Consider the following 15371-nt stretch of genomic DNA (forward strand, 5'->3'; position numbering starts at 1 on the left):
CATAGGCTCGTAAATCAATTTGGACACACCCGATGGTACTCCTAGGTGACGTGGGTCATGTGGAGGCTTGTTTTGGTCCGTTGGCAACTAGTGTCAGTGCAAGATAGGTGCGATGGAACTCCAAGGTGACATGGGTAATGTGGAATCTCTTTTCGGTTGATTTGGAGACAGTGTTGGTGTCGGTGCAATGATAGGTGCATGGTTTGCGCCGAGTGTACCATAGGCTCAGAAATCATTTTAGACGCACCCAATGGTACTCGAAGGTGATGAGGCTCAAGCGGAAGCTCATTTTGGTCTGTTTGGAGGTGGTGCTAATCTTGACGCAAGATAGGTGCATGGTTTGCGCCAAACGTACCGTAGGATCGGAAATCGTTTTGGACGCACCCGATGGTACTCCTAGGTGACGTGGGTCAAGTGGAATCTCGTTTCGGTCTATTGGGAGCTAGTGTCGGTGCAAGATAGGTGCACGGTTGGCGCCGAACATACCATAGGCTCGCAAATTGTTTTGGACACACCCGATGGTACTCCTAGGTGACGTGGGTCATGTGAAGTCTTGTTTTGTTCTGTTGGGAGCCACTGTCGGTGCAAGATAGGTGCACGGTTTGCGCCGAACATACTATAGGCACGGAAATCTTTTGGACGCACCCGATGGTACTCCTAGGTGACGTGGTTCATGTGGAGTCTCGTTTCGGTCCGTTGGGAGCCAGTGTCGGTGCAAGATAGGTGCACGGTTTGCGCCGAACATACCATAGGCTCGGAAATTGTTTGGGACACACCCGATGGTACTCCTAGGTGACGTGGGTCATGTGGCATCTCGTTTCGGTCTGTTGGGAGCTAGTGTTGGTGCAAGATAGGTGCACGGTTTGCGCCGAATATACCATAGGCTCAGAAATCATTTTGGACACACCCGATGGTACTCCTAGGTGACGTGGGTCAAGTGGAATCTCGTTTCGGTCTGTTGGGAGACAGTGTTAGTGTCGGTGCAAGATAGGCTGCACGGTTGGTGCCGAACATACCATAGGCTCCGAAATCATTTTGGACGCACCCAGATGGTACTCCTAGATGATGTGGGTCATGTGGAATCTCGTTTCGGTCTGTTGGGAGCCAGTGTCGTTGCAAGATAGGTGCACGGTTTGTGCCGAACATACCATAGGCTTAGAAATCATTTTGGACGCACCCGATGGTACTCCTAGGTGACGTGGGTCAAGTGGAATCTCGTTTCAGTCTGTTGGGAGATAGTGTTAGTGTCGGTGCAAGATAGGTGCACGTTTTGCGCCGAACATACCATAGGCTCACATCATTTTGGACGCACCCGATGATACTCCTAGGTGACGTGGGTCAAGTGGAATCTCGTTTAGGTCTGTTGGGAGCTAGTGTTGGTGCAAGATAGGTGCACGGTTTGCGCCAAACATACCATAGGCTCGTAAATCATTTTGGACGCACCCGATGGTACTCCTAGGTGAGGTGGGTCATGTGGAGTCTTGTTTTGGTCCGTTGGCAGCTAGTGTCGGTGCAAGATAGATGCGATGGAACTCCAAGGTGATGTGGGTAATGTGGAATCTCTTTTCGGTTCATTTGGAGACAGTGTTGGTGTCGGTGCAAGATAGGTGCACGGTTTGCGTTGAGTGTACCATAGCCTCAGAAATCATTTTAGACGCACCCAATGGTACTCGAAGGTGATGAGGCTCAAGCGGAAGCTCATTTTGGTACGTTTGGAGGTGGTGCTAATCTTGACGCAAGATAGGTGCATGGTTTACGCCAAACGTACCGTAGGATCGGAAATCATTTTGGACGCACCCGATGGTACTCCTAGGTGACGTGGGTCAAGTGGAATCTTGTTTCGGTCTATTGGGAGCCAGTGTCGGTGCAAGATAGGTGCACGGTTGGCGCCGAACGTACCATAGGCTCGCAAATCATTTTGGACACACCCGGTGGTACTCCTAGGTGACGTGGGTCTTGTGGAGTCTTGTTTCGGTCCGATGGGAGCCAGTGTCGGTGCAAGATAGGTGCACGGTTTACGCCGAACATACCATTGGCTCGGAAATTATTTTGGACGCACTCGATGGTACTCCTAGGTGACGTGGGTCATGTGGTGTCTCGTTTTGGTCCGTTGGGAGCCAGTGTCGGTGCAAGATAGGTGCACGGTTGGCGCCGAACATACAATAGGCTCAGAAATCGTTTTGGACGCACCCGATGGTACTCCTAGTTGACGTGGGTCTAGTGGAATCTCATTTCGGTCTGTTGGGAGCCAGTGTTATTGTCGGTGCAAGATAGGTGCACGGTTCGCGCCGAACATACCATAGGCTCGGAAATCATTTTGGACGCACCCGATGGTACTCCTAGGTGACGTGGGTCAAGTGGAATCTCGTTTCGGTCTGTTGGGAGACAGTGTTAGTGTCGGTGCAAGATAGGTGCATGGTTGGCGCCGAACATACCATAGGCTCCGAAATCATTTTGGACGCACCCGATGGTACTCCTAGATGACGTGGGTCATGTGGAATCTCATTTCGGTCTGTTGGGAGCCAGTGTCGGTGCAAGATAGGTGCATGGTTTGTGCCGAACATACCATGTGCTTAGAAATCATTTTGGACGCACCCGATGGTACTCCTAGGTGACGTGGGTCAAGTGGAATCTCGTTTTAGTCTATTGGGAGATAGTGTTAGTGTCGGTGCAAGATAGGTGCACGTTTTGCGCCGAACATACCTTAGGCTCACATCATTTTGGACGCACCCGATGGTACTCCTAGGTGACGTGGGTCAAGTGGAATCTCGTTTAGGTCTGTTGGGAGCTAGTGTTGGTGCAAGATAGGTGCACGGTTTGCGCCGAACATACCATAGGCTCGTAAATCATTTTGGACGCACCCAATGGTACTCCTAGGTGATGTGGGTCATGTGGAGTCTTGTTTTGGTCCGTTGGCAGCTAGTGTTGGTGCAAGATAGATGCGATGGAACTCCAAGGTGATGTGGGTAATGTGGAAACTCTTTTCGGTTCATTTGGAGACTGTGTTGGTGTCGGTGCAAGATAGGTGCACGGTTTGCGCTGAGTGTACCATAGCCTCAGTAATCATTTTAGACGCACCCAATGGTACTTGAAGGTGATGAGGCTCAAGTGGAAGCTCATTTTGGTCCGTTTGGAGGTGGTGCTAATCTTGACGCAAGATTGGTGCATGGTTTGCGCCAAACGTACCGTAGGATCGGAAATCATTTTGGACGCACCCGATGGTACTCCTAGGTGACGTGGGTCAAGTGGAATCTCATTTCGGTCTGTTGGGAGCCAGTGTCGGTGCAAGATAGGTGCACGGTTGGCGCCGAACATACCATAGGCTCGCAAATCATTTTGGACACACCCGATGGTACTCCTAGGTGATGTGGTTCATGTGGAGTCTCGTTTCGGTCCGTTGGGAGCCAGTGTCGGTGCAAGATAGGTGCACGGTTTGAGCCGAACATACCATAGGCTCAGAAATTGTTTTGGACGCACCCGATGGTACTCCTAGGTGACGTGGGTCATATGGCATCTCGTTTCGGTCTGTTGGGAGCTAGTGTTGGTGCAAGATAGGTGCATGGTTTGCGCCGAATATACCATAGGCTTAGAAATCATTTTGGACACACCTGATGGTACTCCTAGGTGACGTGGGTCAAGTGGAATCTCGTTTCGGTCTGTTGGGAGACAGTGTAGTGTCGGTGCAAGATAGGTGCACGGTTGGCGCCGAACATACCATAGGCTCCGAAATTGTTTTGGACGCACCTGATGGTACTCCTAGATGACGTGGGTCATGTGGAATCTCGTTTCGGTCTGTTGGGAGCCAGTGTCGGTGCAAGATAGGTGCACGGTTTGTGCCGAACATACCATAGGCTTAGAAATCATTTTGGACGCACCCAATGGTACTCCTAGGTAACGTGGGTCAAGTGGAATCTCGTTTCAGTCTGTTGGGAGATAGTGTTAGTGTCGGTGCAAGATAGTGCACGTTTTGCGCCGAACATACCATGGGCTCACAAATCATTTTGGACGCACCCGATGGTACTCCTAGGTGATGTGGGTCAAGTGGAATCTCGTTTAGGTCTGTTGGGAGCTAGTGTTGGTGCAAGATAGGTGCACGGTTTGCGCCGAACATACCATAGGCTCGTAAATCATTTTGGACGCACCCGATGGTACTCCTAGGTGACGTGGGTCATGTGGAGTCTTGTTTTGGTACATTGGCAGGTAGTGTCGGTGCAAGATAGATGCGATGGAACTCCAAGGTGATGTGGGTAATGTGGAATCTCTTTTCGGTTCATTTGGAGACAGTGTTGGTGTCGGTGCAAGATAGGTGCACGGTTTGCGCTGAGTGTACCATAGCCTCAGAAATCATTTTAGACACACCCGATGGTACTCGAAGGTGATGAGGCTCAAGCGGAAGCTCATTTTGGTCCGTTTGGAGGTGGTGCTAATCTTGACGCAAGATAGGTGCATGGTTTGTGCCAAACATACCGTAGGATCGGAAATCATTTTGGACACACCCGATGGTACTCCTAGGTGACGTGGGTCTTGTGGAGTCTTGTTTCGGTCCGATGGGAGCTAGTGTCGGTGCAAGATAGGTGCACGGTTTGCGCCGAACATACCATTGGCTCGAAAATTATTTTGGACACACTCGATGGTACTCCTAGGTGACGTGGGTCATGTGGTGTCTCGTTTTGGTCCGTTGGGAGCCAGTGTCGGTGCAAGATAGGTGCACGGTTGGCGCCGAACATACAATAGGCTCAGAAATCGTTTTGGACGCACCCGATGGTACTCCTAGGTGACGTGGGTCAAGTGGAATCTCATTTCGGTCTGTTGGGAGCCAGTGTTATTGTCGGTGCAAGATAGGTGCACGGTTCGCGCCGAACATACCATAGGCTCGGAAATCATTTTGGACGCACCCGATGGTACTCCTAGGTGACGTGGGTCAAGTGGAATCTCATTTCAGTTTGTTGGGAGCCAGTGTCGGTGCAAGATAGGTGCACGGTTTTCGCTGAACATACCATAGGCTCGTAAATCATTTTAGACGCACTCGATGGTACTCCTAGGTGATGTGGGTCATGTGGAGGCTTGTTTTGGTCCGTTGGAACTAGTGTCAGTGCAAGATAGGATCGGAAATCATTTTGGACGCACCCGATGGTACTCCTAGGTGATGTGGGTCAAGTGGAATCTCATTTCGATCTGTTGGGAGCCAGTGTCGGTGCAAGATAGGTGCACGGTTGGCACCGAACATACCATAGGCTCGCAAATCGTTTTGGACACACCCGATGGTACTCCTAGGTGACGTGGGTCATGTGGAGTCTTGTTTCGATCCGATGGCAGCTAGTGTCGGTGCAAGATAGGTGCGATGGAACTCAATGTTGATGTGGGTAATGTGGAATCTCTTTTTGGTTCATTTGGAGACAGTTTTGGTGTCGGTTCATTTCAGTCTGTTGGGAGACAATGTTAGTGTTGGTGCAAGATAGGTGCACGGTTGGCGCCGAACATACCATAGGCTCGGAAATCATTTTGGACGCACCCGATGGTACTCCTGATGAGTGGGTCATGTGGAATCTCGTTTCGGTCTGTTCGGAGCCAGTGTCGGTGCAAGATAGGTGCACGGTTTGGGCCGAACATACCATTGGCTTGGAAATCATTTTGGACGCACCCGATGGTACTCCTAGGTGAAGTGGGTCATGTGGTGTCTCGTTTTGGTCCATTGGGAGCCAGTGTCGGTGCAAGATAGGTGCACGGTTTGTGCCGAACATACCATAGGCTCAGAAATCATTTTGGACGCACCCGATGGTACTCCTAGGTGACGTGGGTAAAGTGGAATCTCGTTTCGGTCTGTTGGGAGACAATGTTTGTGTCGGTGCAAGATAGGTGCACGGTTTGCGCCGAACATACCATAGGCTCAGAAATCATTTTGGACGCACCCGATGGTACTCCTAGGTGACGTGGGTCAAGTGGAATCTTGTTTCGGTCTGTTGGGAGCCAGTGTCGGTGCAAGATAGGTGCACGGTTTGCGCCGAACATACCATAGGCTCATAAATCATTTTGGACGCACCCGATGGTACTCCTAGGTGACGTGGGTTAGGTGGAGTCTTGTTTTGGTCCGTTGGTAGCTAGTGTCGGTGCAAGATAGGTGCGATGGAACTCCAAGGTGATGTGGGTAATGTGGAATCTCTTTTCGGTTCATTTGGTGACAGTGTTGGTGTCGGTGAAGAAAGGTGCACGGTTTGCGCCGAGTGTACCATAGGCTCAGAAATCATTTTAGATGCACCCAATGGTACTCGAAGGTGATGAGGCTCAAGCGGAAGCTCATTTTGGTCCGTTTGGAGGTGGAGCTAATCTTGACGCAAGATAGGTGCATTGATGAGGACATCAACACCGATCATACATCCACGCCGTCCACGCCGACACCTACTGGTCCTATTACCCGTGCTCGTGCTCGAATACTTAATCATCAAGTGAGTTCCTTCTTGAGCTCTTGTCCATCCTGTTTAGATCTTGGAGACACGTGCACTCTTCTCCTTGATCAGCCCTAACACGTGTGTTCTCAGGAAATTCATGGCATGCAAACTTTTGATCAACAGCAATCTCCCAAGTAATGTATGCATCAGGGTCATATTTACCATCAAAAGAAGGTATTTTAAATTTAATCTTACTGAAAGCATCATCATTATTGTGTACCTCGCGTCGGCGGCGGCCACCCATACCTCTACGGTTGTGACGTAGGCGACGTCGATCACGAGTGTCTCGATCATCATGTTCAGTATCACCTGTGTATTCATCATCAAAACTACCATCCTCTCGATCTTCCTCCTTCTTTTCTTCTTTATGCTGGTCTTTATCATTGTTGTGGAGGTCATCAAAACGCCTCAGCAGAGCAGCAAGGCTTTTGTCCACACTAGCAATGGACTGCTCCAAACCTGTAAGCTTGTTGTTTGCGACAATCTGTGTAGCCTCCAACTACCCAAGTTTGTCATTTGTCACCTGCAAGTCATTATCAAGTCCCTCCGTGTGCAACTTCACTTTCCTTTCAAAATGTTGTATGATGCCCTTTGTGCGAGGCGAATGTGGAATTTGGTTATCTTCGTCGGTCCCTGGCATGGTTCAAAGACAAAGACAACAAGAAGACAAGTGAAGAAATAAAAGCCCTACAACTACTAGGATGTAGCTACAGCAAGTCGCTCACTCTCCACCTGTTACACAAGTTCTTACCAGTTCTTACCTTGCTCGATAGGAGGAGTCGTCTACCAACAAGTCTGCAGCAATGGATGAAGTGTATCGGTGCTGCAGCACGAGACCTGTCAAGCTGTAGAATATGTGGAGCTATAGGTGGGCTGAAACAAGGAACGAACTAGCACCACGTTAGTTACAAAAAGCAAGCTGAATAATCGTTCAACCGGCGGTACTGTGCTGGTCCTAGTCTAGACCGTGCTAGAGATGCGAGCCTGGACACAAAGGAGAGCACAACACACCACCCAAAGTGAACAAAAAAAAAATCTCTAAAATCAGCCCCTTTCTCTTCTTTTCTTTTGCTTCTTTCTCTTTTTTTTTCTTTCTTTTTTTTTTGAATATTTTTTTTTATTTTTTTTTCAGGGGCACTCAAAACTGATTATATGAACAAGACACTCCCAAAGAGTAACTCAGCACACACACTTTTTCTAAAAGGGCAGGGGTATTCCAGTAAAAAAAGATACTTGCTGCGTGCTTCGTTTGATATTTGTAGCACAGGCTGAACTGATTCCTCGTCCGATTGGAACTTCCAATTCTACTCGGACTTTGGCCAACAGTGAGGAATACCCGATTCCTTGATCCGAGTCAAACTTGAAAACCTACTTGGATTCGGCCAACAGAGAGGAACAGCCGATTCCTTATCCGATTCAAACTTCAAACCCTACTTGGATTCGACCAACAGAGAGACTATATGATAGCGCGTGTTGTGATAGAACGTGACAAGAACTCGAAACTCTAAAGGACTAAAACTAAGACCAGCAACTTGACACAACCGATGCAACCGATGACTCAACAAGCCCTAACTAGGTAGCACTAGCCACGGCCCAAAGGTCTATAGGATTGTAGGAAACTAATCTACTATTTTGTTTTGGCTTTTTTTGGACTGTAGGAAAAATAAAAACAGCGAAGAATTACAAGTCTCTCACCGATAAACCTTGCTCTGATTACCAACTGATATGAACCCGCTAGGGTTTATGGACGATCTTTCGATGAGAGGCGCGAGATCACTCGATTTGGTGGATGGAGATGACGTTCACGGCCCGACTACGGCCTTCCAAGACCGCGCCTTAGCAACCGATACACCACCTCCAAAGGCTGTCACGATCTTGAGGAGCGCGACAACCAGCCACTAGGGCTCCCGTCCTGCAAGCAATCGAAGAACTAGCAAGAACAAGGAAACAAGCACTGAATTTGCAAGATGGAATTGAAAGCCTCAAACTGAATCTTATTTTGAGTGGGGTTCCGAAGACAAGGAGACGGGCGGCTGGATCAGCACGCGCGCCTACAAGTAAGTAGCAAAGGCTAAACTTGATCTAAACAAAACCCAAGTGTTTCTGGTGGCGGCTAAGGGGTATATGACGTGTGGAGGACGACCACAAGAGAGTTTGGGTCGTGCTCCAACCCTAGGACGCGTCCCTACTGGACTCTAAACGATACAAGCCCATTGGGCTAACTTAAGGTGGCGCAGCACCCTGGACAGAATAGACCTCTCGGTGATTTTTGGGCTGTTGACGCATTTTATGAGCAGGTATGAGTATGAGGTCAGATCCGTATGAAAGTAGACTTTATTAGCTTTCCAACAAGTCCAGAATCACCCCAATCCGACTCCGTATGTAACCGTGGCGACCATCGCAAGTTGGAGGTGTGCTGCAGTCCGAATCCAGCCTACGCGAGTCCTTTTCCCTTTCGGTCTTCTCCTTGATTCCTAATCAAAACAAGAGTGCACGTGTCTCCAAGATCTAAACAGGATGGACAAGAGCTCAAGAAGGAACTCACTTGATGATTAAGTGTTCGAGCACGAGCACGGGTAATAGGACCAGCAGGTGTCGGCGTGGACGGCGTGGATGTATGATCGGTGTTGATGTCCTCATCATGCATGGTTTGCGCCAAACGTACCGTAGGATCGGAAATCATTTGGATGCACCCGATGGTACTCCTAGGTGACGTGGGTCAAGTGGAATCTCGTTTCGGTCTGTTGGGAGCCAGTGTCGGTGCAAGATAGGTGCACGGTTGTCGCCGAACATACCATAGGCTCGCAAATCGTTTTGGACACACCCAATGGTACTCCTAGGTGACGTGGGTCATGTGGAGTCTTGTTTTGGTCTGATGGGAGCCAGTGTCGGTGCAAGATAGGTGCACGGTTTGCGCTGAACATACCATAGGCTCGAAAATAATATTGGATGCATCCAATGGTACTCCTAGGTGACGTGGGTCATGTGGTGTCTCGTTTTGGTCCATTGGGAGCCAGTGTTGGTGCAAGATAGGTGCACGGTTGGTGCTGAACGTACCATAGGCTCAGAAATCATTTTGGACACACCCGATGGTACTCCTAGGTAACGTGGGTCATGTGAAATCTCGTTTCGGTCTGTTGGGAGCCAGTGTTGGTGCAAGATAGGTGCACGGTTTGCGCCGAACATACCATAGGCTCAGAAATCATTTTGGACGCACCCGATGGTACTCCTAGGTGACGCGGGTCAAGTGGAATCTCATTTCAGTCTGTTGGGAGATAGTGTTAGTGTCGTTGCAAGATAGGTGCACGGTTTGCGCCGAACATACCATAGGCTCGTAAATCATTTTGGACGCACCCGATGGTACTCCTAGGTGACGTGGGTCAAATGGAATCTCGTTTCGGTCTATTGGGAGACAGTGTTAGTGTCGGTGCATGATTGGTGCACGGTTTGCGCCGAACATACCATAGGCTCAGAAATCATTTTGGACGCACCCGATGGTACTCCTAGGTGACGTGGGTCAAGTGGAATCTTGTTTCGGTCTGTTGGGAGCCAGTGTCGGTGCAAGATAGGTGCACGGTTTGCGCCGAACATACCATAGGCTCGTAAATCATTTTGAACGCACCCGATGGTACTCCTCGGTGACGTGGGTCATGTGGAGTCTTGTTTTGGTCCGTTGGCAGCTAGTGTCGGTGCAAGATAGGTGCGATGGAACTCCATGTTGATGTGGGTAATGTGGAATCTCTTTTCGGTTCATTTGGAGACAGTGTTGGTGTCGGTGCCAGATAGGTGCATGGTTTGCGCTGAGTGTACCATAGGCTCAGAAATCATTTTAGACGCACCCAACGGTACTCGAAGGTGATGAGGCTCAAGTGGAAGCTCATTTTGGTCCGTTTGGAGGTGGTGCTAATCTTGACGCAAGATTGGTGCATGGTTTGCGCCAAACGTACCATAGGATCGGAAATCATTTTGGATGCACCCGATGGTACTCCTAGGTGACGTGGGTCAAGTGGAATCTTGTTTCAGTCTGTTGGGAGCCAGTGTCAGTGCAAGATAGGTGCACGGTTTGCGCCGAACATACCATAGGCTCGAAAATCATATTGGACGCACCCAATGGTACTCCTAGGTGACGTGGGTCATGTGGTGTCTCGTTTTCATCCGTTGGGAGCCAGTGTCGGTGCAAGATAGGGGCACGGTTGGCGCTGAACATACCATAGGCTCAGAAATCATTTTGGACACACCCGATGGTACTCCTAGGTGACGTGGGCAAGTGGAATCTTGTTTCGGTCTGTTGGGAGCTAGTGTCGGTGCAAGATAGGTGCACGGTTGGCATCGAACATACCATAGGCTCGCAAATCATTTTGGACACACCTGATGGTACTCCTAGGTGATGTGGGTCATGTGGAGTCTTGTTTCGGTCCGTTGGGAGCCAGTGTCGGTGCAAGATAGGTGCACGGTTTGCGCTGAACATACCATAGGCTCGGAAATCATTTTGGACGCACCCGATGGTACTCCTAGGTGATGTGGGTCATGTGGAAACTCGTTTGGGTCTGTTGGGCGCCAGTGTCGGTGCAGGATAGGTGCACGGTTTGCACCGAACATACCATAGGCTCAGAAATCATTTTGGACACACCCGATGGTACTCCTAGGTGATGTGGCTTAAGGGAATCTTGTTTTGGTCCGTTGGGAGCCAGTGTCGGTGCAAGATAGCCTCACGGTTGGTGCCGAACATACCATAGGCTCGGAAATCATTTTGGACACACCCGATGGTACTCCTAGGTGACGTGTCTCAAGGGAATCTTGTTTTGGTCTGTTGGGAGCCAGTGTCGGTGCAAGATAGGTGCACGGTTGGCGCCGAACATACCATAGGCTTGGAAATCATTTTGGACACAGCCGATGGTACTCCTAGGTGACATGGGTCATGTGGAGTCTTGTTTCGGTCCGTTGGGAGCCAGTGTCGATGCAAGATAGGTGCACGGTTTGCGCTGAACATACCATAGGCTCAGAAATCATTTTGGACGCTCCCGATGGTACTCCTAGGTGACGTGGGTCATGTGGAGTCTTGTTTTGGTCCGTTGGTAGCTAGTGTCGGTGCAAGATAGGTGCGATGGAACTCCAAGGTGACGTGGGTAATGTGGAATCTCTTTTCGGTTCATTTGGAGACAGTGTTGGTGTCGGTGCAAGATAGGTGCATGGTTTGCGCCGAGTGTACCATAGGCACAGAAATCATTTTGGACGAACCCAATGGTACTCGTAGGTGATGAGGCTCAAGCGGAAGATCGTTTCGGTCCATTTGGAGGTGGTGCTAATCTTGACGCAAGGTAGGTGCATGGTTTGCGCCAAACGTTCTGTAGGATCGGAAATCATTTTGGACGCACCCGAGGGTACTCCTAGGTGATGTGGGTCATGTGGAATCTCGTTTTGGTCTGTTGGGAGCCAGTGTCGGTGTAAGATAGGTGCACGGTTTGCGCCAAACATACCATAGGCTCAGAAATCATTTTGGACGCACCCGATGGTACTCCTAGGTGACATGGGTCAAGTGGAATCTTGTTTCGGTCTGTTGGGAGCCATCGGTGCAAGATAGGTGCACAGTTGGCGCCAAACATACCATAGGCTCGAAAATCATTTTGGACACACCCGATGGTACTCCTTGGTGACATGGGTCAAGTGAAATCTCGTTTTGGTCTGTTGGGAGCCAGTGTCGGTGCAAGATAGGTGCACGGTTGGCGCTGAACATACCATAGGCTTGAAAATCGTTTTGGACACACCCGATGGAACTCCTAGGTGACGTGGGTCATGTGGAGTCTTGTTTCAGCCCATTGGGAGCCAGTGTCGGTGCAAGATAGTTGCACGGTTGGCGCCGAACATACCATAGGCTCAGAAATCGTTTTGGACGCACCCGATGGTACTCCTAGGTGACGTGGGTCATGTGGAATCTCGTTTCGGTCTGTTGGGAGCCAGTGTCGGTGCAAGATAGGTGCACGGTTTGCGCCAAACATACCATAGGCTCGGAAATCATTTTGGACGCACCCGATGGTACTCCTAGGTGACGTGGGTCAAGTGGAATCTTGTTTCGGTCTGTTGGGAGCCAGTGTCGGTGCAAGATAGGTGCACGGTTTGCGCCGAACATACCATAGGCTCGGAAATCATTTTGGACACACCCGATGGTACTCCTAGGTGACATGGGTCATGTGGAGTCTCATTTTGGTCCATTGGGAGCCAGTGTCGGTGCAAGATAGGTGTGATGGAAATCCAAGGTGATGTGTGTAATGTGGAATCTCTTTTCGGTTCATTTGGAGACAATGTTGGTGTCGGTGCAAGATAGATGCACGGTTTGCGCTGAGTGTACCATAGGCTCAGAAATCATTTTGGACGCACCCAATGGTACTCATAGGTGATGAGGCTCAAGCGGAAGCTTGTTTCGGTCCGGTTGGAGGTGGTGCTAATCTTGACACAAGATAGGTGCATGGTTTGCGCCAAACGTTCCGTAGGATCGGAAATAGTTTTGGATGCACCCGATGGTACTCCTAGGTGACGTGGGTCATGTGGAATCTCGTTTCGGTCTGTTGGGAGCCAGTGTCGGTGCAAGATAGGTGCACGGTTTGCACCAAACATACCATAGGCTCGGAAATCATTTTGGACGCACCCGATGGTACTCCTAGGTGACGTGGGTCAAGTGGAATCTTGTTTCCGTCTGTTGGGAGCCAGTGTCGGTGCAAGATAGGTGCACGGTTTGTGTTGAACATACCATAGGCTCGGAAATCATTTTGGACACACCCGATGGTACTCCTAGGTGACGTGGGTCATGTGGAGTCTCGTTTTGGTCCATTGGGAGCCAGTGTCGGTGCAAGATAGGTGTGATGGAACTCCAAGGTGATGTGTGTAATGTGGAATCTCTTTTCGGTTCATTTGGAGACAATGTTGGTGTTGGTGCAAGATAGGTGCACGGTTTGCGCCGAGTGTACCATAGGCTCAGAAATCATTTTGGACGCACCCAATGGTACTTGTAGGTGATGAGGCTCAAGTGGAGGCTTGTTTCGGTCTGGTTGGAGGTGGTGCTAATCTTGACGCAAGATAGGTGCATGGTTTGCGCCAAACGTTCTGTAGGATCAGAAATCGTTTTGGATGCACCCGATGGTACTCCTAGGTGACGTGGGTCATGTGGAATCTCGTTTCGGTCTGTTGGGAGCCAGTGTCGGTGCAAGATAGGTGCACGATTTGTGCCAAACATACCATAGGCTCGGAAATCATTCTGGAAGCACCCGATGGTACTCCTAGGTGATGTGGGTCAAGTGGAATCTCGTTTCGGTCTATTGGGAGCCAGTGTCGGTGCAAGATAGGTGCACGGTTGGCGTCGAACATACCATAGGCTCAGAAATCGTTTTGGACACACCCGATGGTACTCCTAGGTGACGTGGGTCAAGTGGAATCTCATTTGTTTGTTGGGAACCAGTGTTGGTGCAAGATAGGTGCACGGTTTGCGCCGAACATACCATAGGCTCGGAAATCATTTTGGACACACCCGATGGTACTCCTAGGTGACGTGGGTCATGTGGAGTCTCGTTTTGGTCCGTTGGTAGCCAGTGTCGGTGCAAGATAGGTGCGATGGAACTCCAAGGTGACGTGGGTAATGTGGAATCTCTTTTCGGTTCATTTGGAGACAGTGTTGGTGTCGGTGCAAGATAGGTGCATGGTTTGCGCCGAGTGTACCATAGGCACAGAAATCATTTTGGACGAACCCAATGGTACTCGTAGGTGATGAGGCTCAAGTGGAAGCTCATTTTGGTCCGTTTGGAGGTGGTGCTAATCTTGATGCAAGATTGGTGCATGGTTTGCGCCAAACGTACCGTAGGATCGGAAATCATTTTGGACGCACCCGATGGTACTCCTAGGTGACGTGGGTCAAGTGGAATCTTGTTTCAGTCTGTTGGGAGCCAGTGTCAGTGCAAGATAGGTGCACGGTTTGCGCCGAACATACCATAGGCTCGAAAATCATATTGGACGCACCCAATGGTACTCCTAGGTGACATGGGTCATGTGGTGTCTCGTTTTCGTCCGTTGGGAGCCAGTGTCGGTGCAAGATAGGTGCACGGTTGGCGCTGAACATACCATAGGCTCAGAAATCATTTTGGACACACCCGATGGTACTCCTAGGTGACGTGGGCAAGTGGAATCTTGTTTCGGTCTGTTGGGAGCTAGTGTCGGTGCAAGATAGGTGCACGGTTGGCACCGAACATACCATAGGCTCGCAAATCATTTTGGACACACCTGATGGTAGTCCTAGGTGATGTGGGTCATGTGGAGTCTTGTTTCGGTCCGTTGGGAGCCAGTGTCGGTGCATGATAGGTGCACGGTTTGCGCCGAACATACCATAGGCTCGGAAATCATTTTGGACACACCCGATGGTACTCCTAGGTGATGTGGCTCAAGGGAATCTTGTTTTGTTCCGTTGGGAGCCAGTGTCGGTGCAAGATAGCTTCACGGTTGGTGCCGAACATACCATAGGCTCGGAAATCATTTTGGACACACCTGATGGTACTCCTAGGTGACGTGTCTCAAGGGAATCTTGTTTCGGTCTGTTGGGAGCCAGTGTCGGTGCAAGATAGGTGCACGGTTGGCGCCGAACATACCATAGGCTTGGAAATCATTTTGGACACAGCCGATGGTACTCCTAGGTGACGTGGGTCATGTGGAGTCTTGTTTCGGTCCGTTGGGAGCCAGTGTCGATGCAAGATAGGTGCACGGTTTGCGCTGAACATACCATAGGCTCAGAAATCATTTTGGACGCTCCCGATGGTACTCCTAGGTGACGTGGGTCATGTGGAGTCTCCTTTTGGTCCGTTGGTAGCCAGTGTCGGTGCAAGATAGGTGCGATGGAACTCCAAGGTGACGTGGGTAATGTGGAATCTCTTTTCGGTTCATTTGGAG

Source organism: Miscanthus floridulus, chromosome 18, assembly GCF_019320115.1.
Source record: "Miscanthus floridulus cultivar M001 chromosome 18, ASM1932011v1, whole genome shotgun sequence".
Classification (NCBI taxonomy): domain Eukaryota; kingdom Viridiplantae; phylum Streptophyta; class Magnoliopsida; order Poales; family Poaceae; genus Miscanthus; species Miscanthus floridulus.